This window comes from Urocampus carinirostris, unplaced genomic scaffold (assembly GCF_059441175.1).
Source record: "Urocampus carinirostris isolate Australia breed hairy pipefish unplaced genomic scaffold, RoL_Ucar_1.0 HiC_scaffold_41, whole genome shotgun sequence".
NCBI classification, from domain to species: Eukaryota; Metazoa; Chordata; class Actinopteri; order Syngnathiformes; family Syngnathidae; genus Urocampus; species Urocampus carinirostris.
The window spans coordinates 162,848-179,944 of NW_028283148.1; the positions used below are offsets into that span (position 1 = coordinate 162,848).

The 17,097-nt window shown below is 38.6% G+C and overlaps 49 non-coding genes across 49 annotated transcripts; all 49 read right to left on the reverse strand.

The window, feature by feature from the left end:
* Nucleotides 1-164: 164 nt before the first annotated feature.
* trnal-uaa (transfer RNA leucine (anticodon UAA)) lies at nucleotides 165-237 on the reverse strand. The gene has a single exon. It is a non-coding gene; the product is annotated as a tRNA-Leu (tRNA).
* An 83-nt stretch (nucleotides 238-320) lies between these two features.
* Nucleotides 321-393, reverse strand: trnam-cau (transfer RNA methionine (anticodon CAU)). The gene has a single exon. It is a non-coding gene; the product is annotated as a tRNA-Met (tRNA).
* Nucleotides 394-638: 245 nt separating this feature from the next.
* trnal-caa (transfer RNA leucine (anticodon CAA)) lies at nucleotides 639-711 on the reverse strand. Its single transcript has one exon. It is a non-coding gene; the product is annotated as a tRNA-Leu (tRNA).
* Nucleotides 712-794: 83 nt separating this feature from the next.
* Nucleotides 795-867, reverse strand: trnam-cau (transfer RNA methionine (anticodon CAU)). Its single transcript has one exon. It is a non-coding gene; the product is annotated as a tRNA-Met (tRNA).
* A 1,856-nt stretch (nucleotides 868-2,723) lies between these two features.
* Nucleotides 2,724-2,796, reverse strand: trnai-aau (transfer RNA isoleucine (anticodon AAU)). The gene has a single exon. It is a non-coding gene; the product is annotated as a tRNA-Ile (tRNA).
* A 1,054-nt stretch (nucleotides 2,797-3,850) lies between these two features.
* Nucleotides 3,851-3,923, reverse strand: trnam-cau (transfer RNA methionine (anticodon CAU)). Its single transcript has one exon. It is a non-coding gene; the product is annotated as a tRNA-Met (tRNA).
* A 249-nt stretch (nucleotides 3,924-4,172) lies between these two features.
* Nucleotides 4,173-4,245, reverse strand: trnam-cau (transfer RNA methionine (anticodon CAU)). Its single transcript has one exon. It is a non-coding gene; the product is annotated as a tRNA-Met (tRNA).
* Nucleotides 4,246-5,132: 887 nt separating this feature from the next.
* Nucleotides 5,133-5,205, reverse strand: trnam-cau (transfer RNA methionine (anticodon CAU)). Its single transcript has one exon. It is a non-coding gene; the product is annotated as a tRNA-Met (tRNA).
* A 249-nt stretch (nucleotides 5,206-5,454) lies between these two features.
* On the reverse strand, nucleotides 5,455-5,527 carry trnam-cau (transfer RNA methionine (anticodon CAU)). The gene has a single exon. It is a non-coding gene; the product is annotated as a tRNA-Met (tRNA).
* A 405-nt stretch (nucleotides 5,528-5,932) lies between these two features.
* trnam-cau (transfer RNA methionine (anticodon CAU)) lies at nucleotides 5,933-6,005 on the reverse strand. The gene has a single exon. It is a non-coding gene; the product is annotated as a tRNA-Met (tRNA).
* A 401-nt stretch (nucleotides 6,006-6,406) lies between these two features.
* On the reverse strand, nucleotides 6,407-6,479 carry trnam-cau (transfer RNA methionine (anticodon CAU)). Its single transcript has one exon. It is a non-coding gene; the product is annotated as a tRNA-Met (tRNA).
* An 88-nt stretch (nucleotides 6,480-6,567) lies between these two features.
* trnam-cau (transfer RNA methionine (anticodon CAU)) lies at nucleotides 6,568-6,640 on the reverse strand. Its single transcript has one exon. It is a non-coding gene; the product is annotated as a tRNA-Met (tRNA).
* Nucleotides 6,641-6,728: 88 nt separating this feature from the next.
* On the reverse strand, nucleotides 6,729-6,801 carry trnam-cau (transfer RNA methionine (anticodon CAU)). The gene has a single exon. It is a non-coding gene; the product is annotated as a tRNA-Met (tRNA).
* A 405-nt stretch (nucleotides 6,802-7,206) lies between these two features.
* On the reverse strand, nucleotides 7,207-7,279 carry trnam-cau (transfer RNA methionine (anticodon CAU)). The gene has a single exon. It is a non-coding gene; the product is annotated as a tRNA-Met (tRNA).
* Nucleotides 7,280-7,367: 88 nt separating this feature from the next.
* On the reverse strand, nucleotides 7,368-7,440 carry trnam-cau (transfer RNA methionine (anticodon CAU)). The gene has a single exon. It is a non-coding gene; the product is annotated as a tRNA-Met (tRNA).
* A 402-nt stretch (nucleotides 7,441-7,842) lies between these two features.
* On the reverse strand, nucleotides 7,843-7,915 carry trnal-caa (transfer RNA leucine (anticodon CAA)). The gene has a single exon. It is a non-coding gene; the product is annotated as a tRNA-Leu (tRNA).
* Nucleotides 7,916-8,326: 411 nt separating this feature from the next.
* trnam-cau (transfer RNA methionine (anticodon CAU)) lies at nucleotides 8,327-8,399 on the reverse strand. The gene has a single exon. It is a non-coding gene; the product is annotated as a tRNA-Met (tRNA).
* A 249-nt stretch (nucleotides 8,400-8,648) lies between these two features.
* On the reverse strand, nucleotides 8,649-8,721 carry trnam-cau (transfer RNA methionine (anticodon CAU)). Its single transcript has one exon. It is a non-coding gene; the product is annotated as a tRNA-Met (tRNA).
* Nucleotides 8,722-9,448: 727 nt separating this feature from the next.
* Nucleotides 9,449-9,521, reverse strand: trnam-cau (transfer RNA methionine (anticodon CAU)). The gene has a single exon. It is a non-coding gene; the product is annotated as a tRNA-Met (tRNA).
* An 88-nt stretch (nucleotides 9,522-9,609) lies between these two features.
* Nucleotides 9,610-9,682, reverse strand: trnam-cau (transfer RNA methionine (anticodon CAU)). The gene has a single exon. It is a non-coding gene; the product is annotated as a tRNA-Met (tRNA).
* Nucleotides 9,683-10,400: 718 nt separating this feature from the next.
* Nucleotides 10,401-10,473, reverse strand: trnam-cau (transfer RNA methionine (anticodon CAU)). The gene has a single exon. It is a non-coding gene; the product is annotated as a tRNA-Met (tRNA).
* Nucleotides 10,474-10,557: 84 nt separating this feature from the next.
* On the reverse strand, nucleotides 10,558-10,630 carry trnai-aau (transfer RNA isoleucine (anticodon AAU)). Its single transcript has one exon. It is a non-coding gene; the product is annotated as a tRNA-Ile (tRNA).
* Nucleotides 10,631-10,718: 88 nt separating this feature from the next.
* On the reverse strand, nucleotides 10,719-10,791 carry trnav-cac (transfer RNA valine (anticodon CAC)). The gene has a single exon. It is a non-coding gene; the product is annotated as a tRNA-Val (tRNA).
* An 88-nt stretch (nucleotides 10,792-10,879) lies between these two features.
* On the reverse strand, nucleotides 10,880-10,952 carry trnam-cau (transfer RNA methionine (anticodon CAU)). The gene has a single exon. It is a non-coding gene; the product is annotated as a tRNA-Met (tRNA).
* Nucleotides 10,953-11,358: 406 nt separating this feature from the next.
* Nucleotides 11,359-11,431, reverse strand: trnam-cau (transfer RNA methionine (anticodon CAU)). Its single transcript has one exon. It is a non-coding gene; the product is annotated as a tRNA-Met (tRNA).
* An 88-nt stretch (nucleotides 11,432-11,519) lies between these two features.
* trnam-cau (transfer RNA methionine (anticodon CAU)) lies at nucleotides 11,520-11,592 on the reverse strand. The gene has a single exon. It is a non-coding gene; the product is annotated as a tRNA-Met (tRNA).
* Nucleotides 11,593-11,676: 84 nt separating this feature from the next.
* On the reverse strand, nucleotides 11,677-11,749 carry trnam-cau (transfer RNA methionine (anticodon CAU)). Its single transcript has one exon. It is a non-coding gene; the product is annotated as a tRNA-Met (tRNA).
* Nucleotides 11,750-12,154: 405 nt separating this feature from the next.
* Nucleotides 12,155-12,227, reverse strand: trnam-cau (transfer RNA methionine (anticodon CAU)). Its single transcript has one exon. It is a non-coding gene; the product is annotated as a tRNA-Met (tRNA).
* Nucleotides 12,228-12,315: 88 nt separating this feature from the next.
* On the reverse strand, nucleotides 12,316-12,388 carry trnam-cau (transfer RNA methionine (anticodon CAU)). The gene has a single exon. It is a non-coding gene; the product is annotated as a tRNA-Met (tRNA).
* Nucleotides 12,389-12,472: 84 nt separating this feature from the next.
* On the reverse strand, nucleotides 12,473-12,545 carry trnam-cau (transfer RNA methionine (anticodon CAU)). The gene has a single exon. It is a non-coding gene; the product is annotated as a tRNA-Met (tRNA).
* Nucleotides 12,546-12,790: 245 nt separating this feature from the next.
* Nucleotides 12,791-12,863, reverse strand: trnam-cau (transfer RNA methionine (anticodon CAU)). The gene has a single exon. It is a non-coding gene; the product is annotated as a tRNA-Met (tRNA).
* Nucleotides 12,864-12,951: 88 nt separating this feature from the next.
* On the reverse strand, nucleotides 12,952-13,024 carry trnam-cau (transfer RNA methionine (anticodon CAU)). The gene has a single exon. It is a non-coding gene; the product is annotated as a tRNA-Met (tRNA).
* An 84-nt stretch (nucleotides 13,025-13,108) lies between these two features.
* Nucleotides 13,109-13,181, reverse strand: trnal-caa (transfer RNA leucine (anticodon CAA)). The gene has a single exon. It is a non-coding gene; the product is annotated as a tRNA-Leu (tRNA).
* Nucleotides 13,182-13,425: 244 nt separating this feature from the next.
* Nucleotides 13,426-13,498, reverse strand: trnam-cau (transfer RNA methionine (anticodon CAU)). Its single transcript has one exon. It is a non-coding gene; the product is annotated as a tRNA-Met (tRNA).
* Nucleotides 13,499-13,581: 83 nt separating this feature from the next.
* On the reverse strand, nucleotides 13,582-13,654 carry trnam-cau (transfer RNA methionine (anticodon CAU)). Its single transcript has one exon. It is a non-coding gene; the product is annotated as a tRNA-Met (tRNA).
* Nucleotides 13,655-14,220: 566 nt separating this feature from the next.
* Nucleotides 14,221-14,293, reverse strand: trnam-cau (transfer RNA methionine (anticodon CAU)). Its single transcript has one exon. It is a non-coding gene; the product is annotated as a tRNA-Met (tRNA).
* Nucleotides 14,294-14,381: 88 nt separating this feature from the next.
* trnam-cau (transfer RNA methionine (anticodon CAU)) lies at nucleotides 14,382-14,454 on the reverse strand. Its single transcript has one exon. It is a non-coding gene; the product is annotated as a tRNA-Met (tRNA).
* Nucleotides 14,455-14,703: 249 nt separating this feature from the next.
* Nucleotides 14,704-14,776, reverse strand: trnam-cau (transfer RNA methionine (anticodon CAU)). Its single transcript has one exon. It is a non-coding gene; the product is annotated as a tRNA-Met (tRNA).
* Nucleotides 14,777-14,864: 88 nt separating this feature from the next.
* Nucleotides 14,865-14,937, reverse strand: trnam-cau (transfer RNA methionine (anticodon CAU)). Its single transcript has one exon. It is a non-coding gene; the product is annotated as a tRNA-Met (tRNA).
* An 88-nt stretch (nucleotides 14,938-15,025) lies between these two features.
* Nucleotides 15,026-15,098, reverse strand: trnam-cau (transfer RNA methionine (anticodon CAU)). Its single transcript has one exon. It is a non-coding gene; the product is annotated as a tRNA-Met (tRNA).
* Nucleotides 15,099-15,347: 249 nt separating this feature from the next.
* Nucleotides 15,348-15,420, reverse strand: trnam-cau (transfer RNA methionine (anticodon CAU)). The gene has a single exon. It is a non-coding gene; the product is annotated as a tRNA-Met (tRNA).
* Nucleotides 15,421-15,508: 88 nt separating this feature from the next.
* trnam-cau (transfer RNA methionine (anticodon CAU)) lies at nucleotides 15,509-15,581 on the reverse strand. The gene has a single exon. It is a non-coding gene; the product is annotated as a tRNA-Met (tRNA).
* An 88-nt stretch (nucleotides 15,582-15,669) lies between these two features.
* trnam-cau (transfer RNA methionine (anticodon CAU)) lies at nucleotides 15,670-15,742 on the reverse strand. Its single transcript has one exon. It is a non-coding gene; the product is annotated as a tRNA-Met (tRNA).
* Nucleotides 15,743-15,830: 88 nt separating this feature from the next.
* Nucleotides 15,831-15,903, reverse strand: trnam-cau (transfer RNA methionine (anticodon CAU)). The gene has a single exon. It is a non-coding gene; the product is annotated as a tRNA-Met (tRNA).
* Nucleotides 15,904-15,991: 88 nt separating this feature from the next.
* On the reverse strand, nucleotides 15,992-16,064 carry trnal-caa (transfer RNA leucine (anticodon CAA)). Its single transcript has one exon. It is a non-coding gene; the product is annotated as a tRNA-Leu (tRNA).
* An 88-nt stretch (nucleotides 16,065-16,152) lies between these two features.
* Nucleotides 16,153-16,225, reverse strand: trnam-cau (transfer RNA methionine (anticodon CAU)). The gene has a single exon. It is a non-coding gene; the product is annotated as a tRNA-Met (tRNA).
* Nucleotides 16,226-16,471: 246 nt separating this feature from the next.
* Nucleotides 16,472-16,544, reverse strand: trnam-cau (transfer RNA methionine (anticodon CAU)). Its single transcript has one exon. It is a non-coding gene; the product is annotated as a tRNA-Met (tRNA).
* Nucleotides 16,545-16,793: 249 nt separating this feature from the next.
* Nucleotides 16,794-16,866, reverse strand: trnam-cau (transfer RNA methionine (anticodon CAU)). The gene has a single exon. It is a non-coding gene; the product is annotated as a tRNA-Met (tRNA).
* Nucleotides 16,867-16,954: 88 nt separating this feature from the next.
* On the reverse strand, nucleotides 16,955-17,027 carry trnam-cau (transfer RNA methionine (anticodon CAU)). The gene has a single exon. It is a non-coding gene; the product is annotated as a tRNA-Met (tRNA).
* Between the last annotated feature and the right edge of the window lie 70 nt (nucleotides 17,028-17,097).

A 17,097-nucleotide genomic window follows, 5' to 3' on the forward strand; every position in this document is an offset into this window, starting at 1 on the left:
CAATGCTTCATGTGAGGGTTGAACTCACAACCTTCAGATTATGAGACTGACGCGCTACCTGCTGCGCCAATGAAGCTGTAACTTTGAACTGAAATCGCAAAATCAAAATCCAATTTCCCTCTCTTTTTTCAATTATTTTCCAAAAACTCGAAAAGACAACACAATGCTTCATGTGAGGGTTGAACTCACGACCTTCAGATTTTAAGACTGACGCGCTACCTGCTGCGCCAATGAAGCTGTGATTCCTTTCAAAATTTCAAAATCAAAATCCATTATTTCCTTTTTTTTCGATTTTCAAAAAGCTCAAAATGAGAACTCAATGCTTCATGTGAGGGTTGAACTCACGACCTTCAGATTATGAGACTGACGCGCTACCTGCTGCGCCAATGAAGCTGTGTTTCCTTTCAAAATTTCAAAATAAAAATCCATTGTTTCCTTTTTTTTTCGATTTTCAAAAAGCGCAAAATGAGAACTCAATGCTTCATGTGAGGGTTGAACTCACAACCTTCAGATTATGAGACTGACGCGCTACCTGCTGCGCCAATGAAGCTGTAACTTTGAACTGAAATCGCAAAATCAAAATCCAATTTCCCTCTCTTTTTTCAATTATTTTCCAAAAACTCGAAAAGACAACACAATGCTTCATGTGAGGGTTGAACTCACGACCTTCAGATTTTGAGACTGACGCGCTACCTGCTGCGCCAATGAAGCTGTGATTCCTTTCAAAATTTCAAAATCAAAATCCATTATTTCCTTTTTTTTCGATTTTCAAAAAGCTCAAAATGAGAACTCAATGCTTCATGTGAGGGTTGAACTCACGACCTTCAGATTATGAGACTGACGCGCTACCTGCTGCGCCAATGAAGCTGTGTTTCCTTTCAAAATTTCAAAATTAAAATCCATTGTTTCCTTTTTTTTCGATTTTCAAAAAGCGCAAAATGAGAACTCAATGCTTCATGTGAGGGTTGAACTCACAACCTTCAGATTATGAGACTGACGCGCTACCTGCTGCGCCAATGAAGCTGTAACTTTGAACTGAAATCGCAAAATCAAAATCCAATTTCCCTCTCTTTTTTCAATTATTTTCCAAAAACTCGAAAAGAGAACACTATGCTTCATGTGAGGGTTGAACTCACGACCTTCAGATTATGAGACTGACACGCTACCTGCTGCGCCAATGAAGCTATTATTATTTACTAAAATTGCAAAAGCAAAATCCAATTCCTCTCCCTTTTTTCAATTATTCTTCGAAAACTCGACAAGAGAACACTATGCTTCATGTGAGGGTTGAACTCACGACCTTCAGATTATGAGACTGACACGCTAGCTGCTGCGCCAATGAAGCTGTAATCTTGAGGTGAAATCGCAAAATCAAAATCCAATTTCTCTCCCTTTTTTTCAATTATTCTTCAAAAACTCGAAAAGAGAACACTATGCTTCATGTGAGGGTTGAACTCACGACCTTCAGATTATGAGACTGACACGCTACCTGCTGCGCCAATGAAGCTATTATTATTTACTAAAATTGCAAAAGCAAAATCCAATTCCTCTCCCTTTTTTCAATTATTCTTCAAAAACTCGACAAGAGAACACTATGCTTCATGTGAGGGTTGAACTCACGACCTTCAGATTATGAGACTGACACGCTACCTGCTGCGCCAATGAAGCTGTAATCTTCAGGTGACATCGCAAAATCAAAATCCAATTCCTCTCCCTTTTTTCAATTATTCTTCGAAAACTCGACAAGAGAACACTATGCTTCATGTGAGGGTTGAACTCACGACCTTCAGATTATGAGACTGACACGCTACCTGCTGCGCCAATGAAGCTGTAATCTTGAGGTGAAATCGCAAAATCAAAATCCAATTTCTCTCCCTTTTTTTCAATTATTCTTCAAAAACTCGAAAAGAGAACACTATGCTTCATGTGAGGGTTGAACTCACGACCTTCAGATTATGAGACTGACACGCTACCTGCTGCGCCAATGAAGCTATTATTATTTACTAAAATTGCAAAAGCAAAATCCAATTCCTCTCCCTTTTTTCAATTATTCTTCAAAAACTCGACAAGAGAACACTATGCTTCATGTGAGGGTTGAACTCACGACCTTCAGATTATGAGACTGACACGCTACCTGCTGCGCCAATGAAGCTATTATTATGGACTAAAATTGCAAAAGCAAAATCCAATTCCTCTCCCTTTTTTCAATTATTCTTCAAAAACTCGACGAAAGAACACTATGCTTCATGTGAGGATTGAACTCACGACCTTCAGATTATGAGACTGACGTGCTACCTGCTGTGCCAATGAAGCTGTAATCTTGAAGTGAAATCGCAAAATCAAAATCCAATTTCTCTCCCTTTTTTCAATTATTCTTCAAAAACTCGACAAGAGAACACTATGCTTCATGTGAGGGTTGAACTCACGACCTTCAGATTATGAGACTGACGTGCTACCTGCTGCGCCAATGAAGCTGTAATCTTGAAGTGAAATCGCAAAATCAATATCCAATTCCTCTCCCTTTTTTCAATTATTCTTCAAAAACTCGACAAGAGAACACTATGCTTCATGTGAGGGTTGAACTCACGACCTTCAGATTATGAGACTGACACGCTACCTGCTGCGCCAATGAAGCTATCATTATTTACTATAATTGCAAAAGCAAAATCCAATTCCTCTCCCTTTTTTCAATTATTCTTCAAAAACTCGACAAGAGAACACTATGCTTCATGTGAGGGTTGAACTCACGACCTTCAGATTATTAGACTGACACGCTACCTGCTGCGCCAATGAAACTGTAATCTTGAAGTGAAATCGCAAAATCAAAATCCAATTTCTCTCCCTTTTTTCAATTATTCTTCAAAAACTCGACAAGAGAACACTATGCTTCATGTGATGGTTGAACTCACGACCTTCAGATTATGATACTGACGTGCTACCTGCTGCGCCAATGAAGCTGTAATCTTGAAGTGAAATCGCAAAATCAATATCCAATTCCTCTCCCTTTTTTCAATTATTCTTCAAAAACTCGACAAGAGAACACTATGCTTCATGTGAGGGTTGAACTCACGACCTTCAGATTATGAGACTGACGTGCTACCTCCTGTGCCAATGAAGCTGTAATCTTGAAGTGAAATCGCAAAATCAAAATCCAATTTCTCTCCTTTTTTCAATTATTTTCCAAAAACTCGACAAGAGAACACTATGCTTCATGTGAGGGTTGAACTCACGACCTTCAGATTATGAGACTGACACGCTACCTGCTGCGCCAATGAAGCTGTAATCTTGAAGTGAAATCGCAAAATCAAAATCCAATTTCTCTCCCTTTTTTCAATTATTCTTCAAAAACTCGACAAGAGAACACTATGCTTCATGTGAGGGTTGAACTCACGACCTTCAGATTATGAGACTGACGTGCTACCTGCTGCGCCAATGAAGCTGTAATCTTGAAGTGAAATCGCAAAATCAAAATCCAATTTCTCTCCCACTTTTCAATTATTCTTCAAAAACTCGACAAGAGAACACTATGCTTCATGTGAGGGTTGAACTCACGACCTTCAGATTATGAGACTGACACGCTACCTGCTGCGCCAATGAAGCTATTATTATTTACTAAAATTGCAAAAGCAAAATCTAATTCCTCTCCCTTTTTTCAATTATTCTTCGAAAACTCGACAAGAGAACACTATGCTTCATGTGAGGGTTGAACTCACGACCTTCAGATTATGAGACTGACACGCTAGCTGCTGCGCCAATGAAGCTGTAATCTTGAGGTGAAATCGCAAAATCAAAATCCAATTTCTCTCCCTTTTTTTCAATTATTCTTCAAAAACTCGAAAAGAGAACACAATGCTTCATGTGAGGGTTGAACTCACGACCTTCAGATTATGAGACTGACGCGCTACCTGCTGCGCCAATGAAGCTGTAACTTTGAATTGAAATCGCAAAATCAAAATCCAATTTCCCTCTCTTTTTTCAATTATTTTCCAAAAACTCGAAAAGACAACACAATGCTTCATGTGAGGGTTGAACTCACGACCTTCAGATTATGATACTGACGTGCTACCTGCTGCGCCAATGAAGCTGTATATTTGAATTGAAATCGCAAAATCAAAATCCAATTTCCCTCTCTTTTTTCAATTAATTTCCAAAAACTCGAAAAGACAACACAATGCTTCATGTGAGGGTTGAACTCACGACCTTCAGATTATGAGACTGACGCGCTACCTGCTGCGCCAATGAAGCTGTGTTTCCTTTCAAAATTTCAAAATCAAAATCCATTATTTCCTTTTTTTTTCGATTTTCAAAAAGCTCAAAATGAGAACTCAATGCTTCATGTGAGGGTTGATATCACAACCTTCAGATAATGAGACTGACACGCTACCTGCTGCGCCAATGAAGCTGTAATCTTGAAATGAAATCGCAAAATCAAATTCCAATTTCTCTCCCTTTTTTCAATTAATTTCCAAAAACTCGACAAGAGAACACTATGCTTCATGTGAGGGTTGAACTCACGAACTTCAGATTATGAGTCTGACGTGCACCTGCTGCGCCAATGAAGCTGTAAATATCAATTGAAATCGCAAAATCAAAATCCAATTTCTCTCCCTTTTTTCAATTAATTTCCCACAACTCGACAGAAGAACAATATGCTTCATGTGAGGGTTGAACTCACGACCTTCAGATTATGAGACTGACGTGCTACCTGCGGGGCCAATGAAACTGTAATTTTCAATTGAAATCGCAAAATCAAAATACAATTTCTCTCCCTTTTTCGATTATTTTCCAAAAACCCGACAAGAGAACACTATGCTTCATGTGAGGTTTGAACTCACGAACTTCAGATTATGAGACTGACACACTACCTGCTGCGCCAATGAAGCTGTAAATATAAATTGAAATCGCAAAATCAAAATCCAATTTCTCTCCCTTTTTTAAATTATTTTCCAAAAACTCGAAAAGACAACACAAAGCTTCATGTGAGGGTTGAACTCACGACCTTCAGATTATGAGACTGATGCGCTACCTGCTGCGCCAATGAAGCTGTAACTTTGAATTGAAATCGCAAAATCAAAATCCAATTTCCCTCTCTTTTTTCAATTATTTTCCAAAAACTCGAAAAGACAACACAATGCTTCATGTGAGGGTTGAACTCACGACCTTCAGATTATGAGACTGACGCGCTACCTGCTGCGCCAATGAAGCTGTAACTTTGAGCTGAAATCGCAAAATCAAAATCCAATTTCCCTCTCTTTTTTCAATTATTTTCCAAAAACTCGAAAAGACAACACAATGCTTCATGTGAGGGTTGAACTCACGACCTTCAGATTATGAGACTGATGCGCTACCTGCTGCGCCAATAAAGCTGTAATTTTCAGTTGAAATCGCAAAATCAAAATCCAATTTCTCTCCCTTTTTTCAATTAATTTCCAAAAACTCGAAAAGACAACACAATGCTTCATGTGAGGGTTGAACTCACGACCTTCAGATTATGAGACTGACGCGCTACCTGCTGCGCCAATGAAGCTGTGTTTCGTTTCAAAATTTCAAAATCAAAATCCATTATTTCCTTTTTTTTCGATTTTCAAAAAGCTCAAAATGAGAACTCAATGTTTCATGTGAGGGTTGAACTCACAACCTTCAGATTATGAGACTGACGCGCTACCTGCTGCGCCAATGAAGCTGTAACTTTGAATTGAAATCGCAAAATCAAAATCCAATTTCCCTCTCTTTTTTCAATTATTTTCCAAAAACTCGAAAAGACAACACAATGCTTCATGTGAGGGTTGAACTCACGACCTTCAGATTATGAGACTGACGTGCTACCTGCTGCGCCAATGAAGCTGTATCTTTGAATTGAAATCGCAAAATCAAAATCCAATTTCCCTCTCTTTTTTCAATTAATTTCCAAAAACTCGAAAAGACAACACAATGCTTCATGTGAGGGTTGAACTCACGACCTTCAGATTATGAGACTGACGCGCTACCTGCTGCGCCAATGAAGCTGTGTTTCCTTTCAAAATTTCAAAATCAAAATCCATTATTTCCTTTTTTTTTCGATTTTCAAAAAGCTCAAAATGAGAACTCAATGCTTCATGTGAGGGTTGATATCACAACCTTCAGATTATGAGACTGACGCGCTACCTGCTGCGCCAATGAAGCTGTAACTTTGAGTTGAAATCGCAAAATCAAAATCCAATTTCCCTCTCTTTTTTCAATTATTTTCCAAAAACTCGAAAAGACAACACAATGCTTCATGTGAGGGTTGAACTCACGACCTTCAGATTATGAGACTGACACGCTACCTGCTGCGCCAATGAAGCTGTGTTTCCTTTCAAAATTTCAAAATCAAAATCCATTATTTCCTTTTTTTTCGATTTTCAAAAAGCTCAAAATGAGAACTCAGTGCTTCATGTGAGGGTTGAACTCACGACCTTCAGATTATGAGACTGACGCGCTACCTGCTGCGCCAATGAAGCTGTAACTTTGAATTGAAATCGCAAAATCAAAATCCAATTTCTCTACCTTTTTTCAATTATTTTCCAAAAACTCGAAAAGACAACACAATGCTTCATGTGAGGGTTGAACTCACGACCTTCAGATTATGAGACTGACGCGCTACCTGCTGCGCCAATGAAGCTGTAACTTTGAATTGAAATCGCAAAATCAAAATCCAATTTCTCTACCTTTTTTCAATTATTTTCCAAAAACTCGAAAAGACAACACAATGCTTCATGTGAGGGTTGAACTCACGACCTTCAGATTATGAGACTGACGCGCTACCTGCTGCGCCAATGAAGCTGTAACTTTGAATTGAAATCGCAAAATCAAAATCCAATTTCTCTACCTTTTTTCAATTATTTTCCAAAAACTCGACAAGAGAACACTATGCTTCTTGTGAGGGTTGAACTCACGACCTTCAGATTATGAGACTGACGCGCTACCTGCTGCGCCAATGAAGCTGTGTTTCCTTTCAAAATTTCAAAATTAAAATCCATTGTTTCCTTTTTTTTCGATTTTCAAAAAGCGCAAAATGAGAACTCAATGCTTCATGTGAGGGTTGAACTCACAACCTTCAGATTATGAGACTGACGCGCTACCTGCTGCGCCAATGAAGCTGTAACTTTGAACTGAAATCGCAAAATCCAAATCCAATTTCCCTCTCTTTTTTCAATTATTTTCCAAAAACTCGAAAAGACAACACAGTGCTTCATGTGAGGGTTGAACTCACGACCTTCAGATTATGAGACTGACGCGCTACCTGCTGCGCCAATGAAGCTGTAACGTTGAATTGAAATCGCAAAATCAAAATCCAATTTCTCTACCTTTTTTCAATTATTTTCCAAAAACTCGAAAAGACAACACAATGCTTCATGTGAGGGTTGAACTCACGACCTTCAGATTATGAGACTGACGCGCTACCTGCTGCGCCAATGAAGCTGTGTTTCCTTTCAAAATTTCAAAATTAAAATCCATTGTTTCCTTTTTTTTTCGATTTTCAAAAAGCGCAAAATGAGAACTCATTGCTTCATGTGAGGGTTGAACTCACGACCTTCAGATTATGAGACTGACGCGCTACCTGCTGCGCCCATGAAGCTGTAACTTTGAATTGAAATCGCAAAATCAAAATCCAATTTCTCTACCTTTTTTCAATTATTTTCCAAAAACTCGACAAGAGAACACTATGCTTCTTGTGAGGGTTGAACTCACGACCTTCAGATTATGAGACTGACGCGCTACCTGCTGCGCCAATGAAGCTGTGTTTCCTTTCAAAATTTCAAAATTAAAATCCATTGTTTCCTTTTTTTTTCGATTTTCAAAAAGCGCAAAATGAGAACTCAATGCTTCATGTGAGGGTTGAACTCACAACCTTCAGATTTTGAGACTGACGCGCTACCTGCTGCGCCAATGAAGCTGTAACTTTAAACCGAAATCGCAAAATCAAAATCCAATTTCTCTCCCACTTTTCAATTATTCTTCAAAAACTCGACAAGAGAACACTATGCTTCATGTGAGGGTTGAACTCACGACCTTCAGATTATGAGACTGACACGCTACCTGCTGCGCCAATGAAGCTATTATTATTTACTAAAATTGCAAAAGCAAAATCTAATTCCTCTCCCTTTTTTCAATTATTCTTCGAAAACTCGACAAGAGAACACTATGCTTCATGTGAGGGTTGAACTCACGACCTTCAGATTATGAGACTGACACGCTAGCTGCTGCGCCAATGAAGCTGTAATCTTGAGGTGAAATCGCAAAATCAAAATCCAATTTCTCTCCCTTTTTTTCAATTATTCTTCAAAAACTCGAAAAGAGAACACAATGCTTCATGTGAGGGTTGAACTCACGACCTTCAGATTATGAGACTGACGCGCTACCTGCTGCGCCAATGAAGCTGTAACTTTGAATTGAAATCGCAAAATCAAAATCCAATTTCCCTCTCTTTTTTCAATTATTTTCCAAAAACTCGAAAAGACAACACAATGCTTCATGTGAGGGTTGAACTCACGACCTTCAGATTATGAGACTGACGTGCTACCTGCTGCGCCAATGAAGCTGTATATTTGAATTGAAATCGCAAAATCAAAATCCAATTTCCCTCTCTTTTTTCAATTAATTTCCAAAAACTCGAAAAGACAACACAATGCTTCATGTGAGGGTTGAACTCACGACCTTCAGATTATGAGACTGACGCGCTACCTGCTGCGCCAATGAAGCTGTGTTTCCTTTCAAAATTTCAAAATCAAAATCCATTATTTCCTTTTTTTTTCGATTTTCAAAAAGCTCAAAATGAGAACTCAATGCTTCATGTGAGGGTTGATATCACAACCTTCAGATTATGAGACTGACACGCTACCTGCTGCGCCAATGAAGCTGTAATCTTGAAATGAAATCGCAAAATCAAATTCCAATTTCTCTCCCTTTTTTCAATTAATTTCCAAAAACTCGACAGAAGAACAATATGCTTCATGTGAGGGTTGAACTCACGACCTTCAGATTATGAGACTGACGTGCTACCTGCGGGGCCAATGAAACTGTAATTTTCAATTGAAATCGCAAAATCAAAATACAATTTCTCTCCCTTTTTCGATTATTTTCCAAAAACCCGACAAGAGAACACTATGCTTCATGTGAGGTTTGAACTCACGAACTTCAGATTATGAGACTGACACACTACCTGCTGCGCCATTGAAGCTGTAAATATAAATTGAAATCGCAAAATCAAAATCCAATTTCTCTCCCTTTTTTAAATTATTTTCCAAAAACTCGAAAAGACAACACAAAGCTTCATGTGAGGGTTGAACTCACGATCTTCAGATAATGAGACTGACGCGCTACCTGCTGCGCCAATGAAGCTGTAACTTTGAGCTGAAATCGCAAAATCAAAATCCAATTTCCCTCTCTTTTTTCAATTATTTTCCAAAAACTCGAAAAGACAACACAATGCTTCATGTGAGGGTTGAACTCACGACCTTCAGATTATGAGACTGACGCGCTACCTGCTGCGCCAATGAAGCTGTAACTTTGAGCTGAAATCGCAAAATCAAAATCCAATTTCCCTCTCTTTTTTCAATTATTTTCCAAAAACTCGAAAAGACAACACAATGCTTCATGTGAGGGTTGAACTCACGACCTTCAGATTATGAGACTGACGCGCTACCTGCTGCGCCAATGAAGCTGTGTTTCCTTTCAAAATTTCAAAATCAAAATCCATTATTTCCTTTTTTTTCGATTTTCAAAAAGCTCAAAATGAGAACTCAATGTTTCATGTGAGGGTTGAACTCACAACCTTCAGATTATGAGACTGACGCGCTACCTGCTGCGCCAATGAAGCTGTAACTTTGAATTGAAATCGCAAAATCAAAATCCAATTTCCCTCTCTTTTTTCAATTATTTTCCAAAAACTCGAAAAGACAACACAATGCTTCATGTGAGGGTTGAACTCACGACCTTCAGATTATGAGACTGACGTGCTACCTGCTGCGCCAATGAAGCTGTGTTTCCTTTCAAAATTTCAAAATCAAAATCCATTATTTCCTTTTTTTTTCGATTTTCAAAAAGCTCAAAATGAGAACTCAATGCTTCATGTGAGGGTTGATATCACAACCTTCAGATTATGAGACTGACGCGCTACCTGCTGCGCTAATGAAGCTGTAACTTTGAGTTGAAATCGCAAAATCAAAATCCAATTTCCCTCTCTTTTTTCAATTATTTTCCAAAAACTCGAAAAGACAACACAATGCTTCATGTGAGGGTTGAACTCACGACCTTCAGATTATGAGACTGACACGCTACCTGCTGCGCCAATGAAGCTGTGTTTCCTTTCAAAATTTCAAAATCAAAATCCATTATTTCCTTTTTTTTCGATTTTCAAAAAGCTCAAAATGAGAACTCAGTGCTTCATGTGAGGGTTGAACTCACGACCTTCAGATTATGAGACTGACGCGCTACCTGCTGCGCCAATGAAGCTGTGTTTCCTTTCAAAATTTCAAAATTAAAATCCATTGTTTCCTTTTTTTTTCGATTTTCAAAAAGCGCAAAATGAGAACTCAATGCTTCATGTGAGGGTTGAACTCACAACCTTCAGATTATTAGACTGACGCGCTACCTGCTGCGCCAATGAAGCTGTAACTTTGAACTGAAATCGCAAAATCAAAATCCAATTTCCCTCTCTTTTTTCAATTATTTTCCAAAAACTCGAAAAGACAACACAATGCTTCATGTGAGGGTTGAACTCACGACCTTCAGATTGTGAGACTGACGCGCTACCTGCTGCGCCAATGAAGCTGTAACTTTGAATTGAAATCGCAAAATCAAAATCCAATTTCTCTACCTTTTTTCAATTATTTTCCAAAAACTCGAAAAGACAACACAATGCTTCATGTGAGGGTTGAACTCACGACCTTCAGATTATGAGACTGACGCGCTACCTGCTGCGCCAATGAAGCTGTAACTTTGAATTGAAATCGCAAAATCAAAATCCAATTTCTCTACCTTTTTTCAATTATTTTCCAAAAACTCGACAAGAGAACACTATGCTTCTTGTGAGGGTTGAACTCACGACCTTCAGATTATGAGACTGACGCGCTACCTGCTGCGCCAATGAAGCTGTGTTTCCTTTCAAAATTTCAAAATTAAAATCCATTGTTTCCTTTTTTTTTCGATTTTCAAAAAGCGCAAAATGAGAACTCAATGCTTCATGTGAGGGTTGAACTCACAACCTTCGGATTATGAGACTGACGCGCTACCTGCTGCGCCAATGAAGCTGTAACTTTGAACTGAAATCGCAAAATCAAAATCCAATTTCCCTCTCTTTTTTCAATTATTTTCCAAAAACTCGAAAAGACAACACAATGCTTCATGTGAGGGTTGAACTCACGACCTTCAGATTATGAGACTGACGCGCTACCTGCTGCGCCAATGAAGCTGTAACGTTGAATTGAAATCGCAAAATCAAAATCCAATTTCTCTACCTTTTTTCAATTATTTTCCAAAAACTCGAAAAGACAACACAATGCTTCATGTGAGGGTTGAACTCACGACCTTCAGATTATGAGACTGACGCGCTACCTGCTGCGCCAATGAAGCTGTGTTTCCTTTCAAAATTTCAAAATTAAAATCCATTGTTTCCTTTTTTTTTCGATTTTCAAAAAGCGCAAAATGAGAACTCATTGCTTCATGTGAGGATTGAACTCACGACCTTCAGATTATGAGACTGACGCGCTACCTGCTGCGCCAATGAAGCTGTAACTTTGAACTGAAATCGCAAAATCAAAATCCAATTTCCCTCTCTTTTTTCAATTATTTTCCAAAAACTCGAAAAGACAACACAATGCTTCATGTGAGGGTTGAACTCACGACCTTCAGATTATGAGACTGGCGCACTACCTGCTGCGCCAATGAAGCTGTGTTTCCTTTCAAAATTTCAAAATCAAAATCCATTGTTTCCTTTTTTTTCGATTTTCAAAAAGCTCAAAATGAGAACTCATTGCTTCATGTGAGGATTGAACTCACGACCTTCAGATTATGAGACTGACGCGCTACCTGCTGCGCCCATGAAGCTGTAACTTTGAACTGAAATCGCAAAATCAAAATCCAATTTCTCTCTCTTTTTTCAATTATTTTCCAAAAACTCGAAAAGACAACACAATGCTTCATGTGAGGGTTGAACTCACGACCTTCAGATTATGAGACTGACGCGCTACCTGCTGCGCCAATGAAGCTGTAACGTTGAATTGAAATCGCAAAATCAAAATCCAATTTCTCTACCTTTTTTCAATTATTTTCCAAAAACTCGAAAAGACAACACAATGCTTCATGTGAGGGTTGAACTCACGACCTTCAGATTATGAGACTGACGCGCTACCTGCTGCGCCAATGAAGCTGTGTTTCCTTTCAAAATTTCAAAATTAAAATCCATTGTTTCCTTTTTTTTTCGATTTTCAAAAAGCGCAAAATGAGAACTCATTGCTTCATGTGAGGATTGAACTCACGACCTTCAGATTATGAGACTGACGCGCTACCTGCTGCGCCAATGAAGCTGTAACGTTGAATTGAAATCGCAAAATCAAAATCCAATTTCTCTACCTTTTTTCAATTATTTTCCAAAAACTCGAAAAGACAACACAATGCTTCATGTGAGGGTTGAACTCACGACCTTCAGATCATGAGACTGACGCGCTACCTGCTGCGCCAATGAAGCTGTGTTTCCTTTCAAAATTTCAAAATTAAAATCCATTGTTTCCTTTTTTTTTCGATTTTCAAAAAGCGCAAAATGAGAACTCATTGCTTCATGTGAGGATTGAACTCACGACCTTCAGATTATGAGACTGACGCGCTACCTGCTGCGCCAATGAAGCTGTAACTTTGAACTGAAATCGCAAAATCAAAATCCAATTTCCCTCTCTTTTTTCAATTATTTTCCAAAAACTCGAAAAGACAACACAATGCTTCATGTGAGGGTTGAACTCACGACCTTCAGATTATGAGACTGACGCGCTACCTGCTGCGCCAATGAAGCTGTGTTTCCTTTCAAAATTTCAAAATTAAAATCCATTGTTTCCTTTTTTTTTCGATTTTCAAAAAGCGCAAAATGAGAACTCAATGCTTCATGTGAGGGTTGAACTCACAACCTTCAGATTTTGAGACTGACGCGCTACCTGCTGCGCCAATGAAGCTGTAACTTTAAACCGAAATCGCAAAATCAAAATCCAATTTCCCTCTCTTTTTTCAATTATTTTCCAAAAACTCGAAAAGACAACACAATGCTTCATGTGAGGATGGAACTCACGACCTTCAGATTATGAGACTGACGCGCTACCTGCTGCGCCAATGAAGCTGTGTTTCCTTTCAAAATTTCAAAATCAAAATCCATTATTTCCTTTTTTTTCGAATTTCAAAAAGCTCAAAATGAGAACTCAATGCTTCATGTGAGAGTTGAACTCACGACCTTCAGATTATGAGACTGACGCGCTACCTGCTGCGCCAATGAAGCTGTGTTTCCTTACAAAATTTCAAAAACAAAATCCATTATTTCCTTTTTTTTCGATTTTCAAAAAGCTCAAAATGAGAACTCAATGCTTCATGTGAGGGTTGAACTCACGACCTTCAGATTATGAGACTGACGCGCTACCTGCTGCGCCAATGAAGCTGTGTTTCCTTTCAAAATTTCAAAATTAAAATCCATTGTTTCCTTTTTTTTCGATTTTCAAAAAGCGCAAAATGAGAACTCAATGCTTCATGTGAGGGTTGAACTCACAACCTTCAGATTATGAGACTGACGCACTACCTGCTGCGCCAATGAAGCTGTAACTTTGAACTGAAATCGCAAAATCAAAATCCAATTTCCCTCTCTTTTTTCAATTATTTTCCAAAAACTCGAAAAGACAACACAATGCTTCATGTGAGGGTTGAACTCACGACCTTCAGATTATGAGACTGACGCGCTACCTGCTGCGCCAATGAAGATGTAATTCTGTAACAAAATTGCAAAACCAAAATATAATTCATCTCCCTTTTTTCATTTATTTTCCAAAAACTCGAAAAGACAACACAAAGCTTCATGTGAGGATGGAACTCACGACCTTCAGATTATGAGACTGACGCGCTACCTGCTGCGCCAATGAAGCTGTAACTTTGAACTGAAATCGCAAAATCAAAATCCAATTTCCCTCTCTTTTTTCAATTATTTTCCAAAAACTCGAAAAGACAACACAATGCTTCATGTGAGGGTTGAACTCACGACCTTCAGATTATGAGACTGACGCGCTACCTGCTGCGCCAATGAAGCTGTAACTTTGAATTGAAATCGCAAAATCAAAATCCAATTTCCCTCTCTTTTTTCAATTATTTTCCAAAAACTCGAAAAGACAACACAATGCTTCATGTGAGGGTTGAACTCACGACCTTCAGATTATGAGACTGACGCGCTACCTGCTGCGCCAATGAAGCTGTAACTTTGGATTGAAATCGCAAAATCAAAATCCAATTTCCCTCTCTTTTTTCAATTATTTTCCAAAAACTCGAAAAGACAACACAATGCTTCATGTGAGGGTTGAACTCACGACCTTCAGATTATGAGACTGACGCGCTACCTGCTGCGCCAATGAAGATGTAATTCTGTAACAAAATTGCAAAACCAAAATATAATTTATCTCCCTTTTTTCATTTATTTTCCAAAAACTCGAAAAGACAACACAAAGCTTCATGTGAGGATTGAACTCACGACCTTCAGATTATGAGACTGACGCGCTACCTGCTGCGCCAATGAAGCTGTAACTTTGAACTGAAATCGCAAAATCAAAATCCAATTTCCCTCTCTTTTTTCAATTATTTTCCAAAAACTCGAAAAGACAACACAATGCTTCATGTGAGGGTTGAACTCACGACCTTCAGATTATGAGACTGACGCGCTACCTGCTGCGCCAATGAAGCTGTAACTTTGAATTGAAATCGCAAAATCAAAATCCAATTTCCCTCTCTTTTTTCAATTATTTTCCAAAAACTCGAAAAGACAACACAATGCTTCATGTGAGGGTTGAACTCACGACCTTCAGATTATGAGACTGACGCGCTACCTGCTGCGCCAATGAAGCTGTAACTTTGGATTGAAATCGCAAAATCAAAATCCAATTTCCCTCTCTTTTTTCAATTATTTTCCAAAAACTCGAAAAGACAACACAATGCTTCATGTGAGGGTTGAACTCACGACCTTCAGATTATGAGACTGACGCGCTACCTGCTGCGCCAATGAAGATGTAATTCTGTAACAAAATTGCAAAACCAAAATATAATTTATCTCCCTTTTTTCATTTATTTTCCAAAAACTCGAAAAGACAACACAAAGCTTCATGTGAGGATTGAACTCACGACCTTCAGATTATGAGACTGACGCGCTACCTGCTGCGCCAATGAAGCTGTAACTTTGAACTGAAATCGCAAAATCAAAATCCAATTTCCCTCTCTTTTTTCAATTATTTTCCAAAAACTCGAAAAGACAACACAATGCTTCATGTGAGGATTGAACTCACGACCTTCAGATTATGAGACTGACGCGCTACCTGCTGCGCCAATGAAGCTGTAACTTTGAATTGAAATCGCAAAATCAAAATCCAATTTCCCTCTCTTTTTTCAATTATTTTCCAAAAACTCGAAAAGACAACACAATGCTTCATGTGAGGGTTGAACTCACGACCTTCAGATTATGAGACTGACGCGCTACCTGCTGCGCCAATGAAGCTGTAACTTTGGATTGAAATCGCAAAATCAAAATCCAATTTCCCTCTCTTTTTTCAATTATTTTCCAAAAACTCGAAAAGACAACACAATGCTTCATGTGAGGGTTGAACTCACGACCTTCAGATTATGAGACTGACGCGCTACCTGCTGCGCCAATGAAGCTGTAATTTTCAATTGAGATCGCAAAATCAAAATCCAATTTCTCTCCCTTTTTTCAATTAATTTCCAAAAACTCGACAAGAGAACACAATGCTTCATGTGAGGGTTGAACTCACGACCTTCAGATTTTGAGACTGACGCGCTACCTGCTGCGCCAATGAAGATGTAATTCTGTAACAAAATTGCAAAACCAAAATATAATTTATCTCCCTTTTTTCAATTATTTTCCAAAAACTCGAAAAGACAACACAATGCTTCATGTGAGGGTTGAACTCACGACCTTCAGATTATGAGACTGACGCGCTACCTGCTGCGCCAATGAAGCTGTGTTTCCTTTCAAAATTTCAAAATCAAAATCCATTATTTCCTTTTTTTTTCGATTTTCAAAAAGCTCAAAATGAGAACTCAATGCTTCATGTGAGGGTTGATATCACAACCTTCAGATTATGAGACTGACGCGCTACCTGCTGCGCCAATGAAGCTGTAACTTTGAACTGAAATCGCAAAATCAAAATCCAATTTCCCTCTCTTTTTTCAATTATTTTCCAAAAACTCGAAAAAGACAACACAATGCTTCATGTGAGGGTTGAACTCACGACCTTCAGATTATGAGACTGACGCGCTACCTGCTGCGCCAATGAAGCTGTAACTTTGAATTGAAATCGCAAAATCAAAATCCAATTTCCCTCTCTTTTTTCAATTATTTTCCAAAAACTCGAAAAGACAACACAATGCTTCATGTGAGGGTTGAACTCACGACCTTCAGATTATGAGACTAACGCGCTACCTGCTGCGCCAATGAAGCTGTAACTTTGATTTGAAATCGCAAAATCAAAATCCAATTTCCCTCTCTTTTTTCAATTATTTTCCAAAAACTCGAAAAGACAACACAATGCTTCATGTGAGGGTTGAACTCACGACCTTCAGATTATGAGACTGACGCGCTACCTGCTGCGCCAATGAAGCTGTAACTTTGGATTGAAATCGCAAAATCAAAATCCAATTTCCCTCTCTTTTTTCACTTATTTTCCAAAAACTCGAAAAGACAACACAATGCTTCATGTGAGGGTTGAACTCACGACCTTCAGATTATGAGACTGACGCGCTACCTGCTGCGCCAATGAAGCTGTGTTTCCTTTCAAAATTTCAAAATCAAAATCCATTGTTTCCTTTTTTTTCGATTTTCAAAAAGCTCAA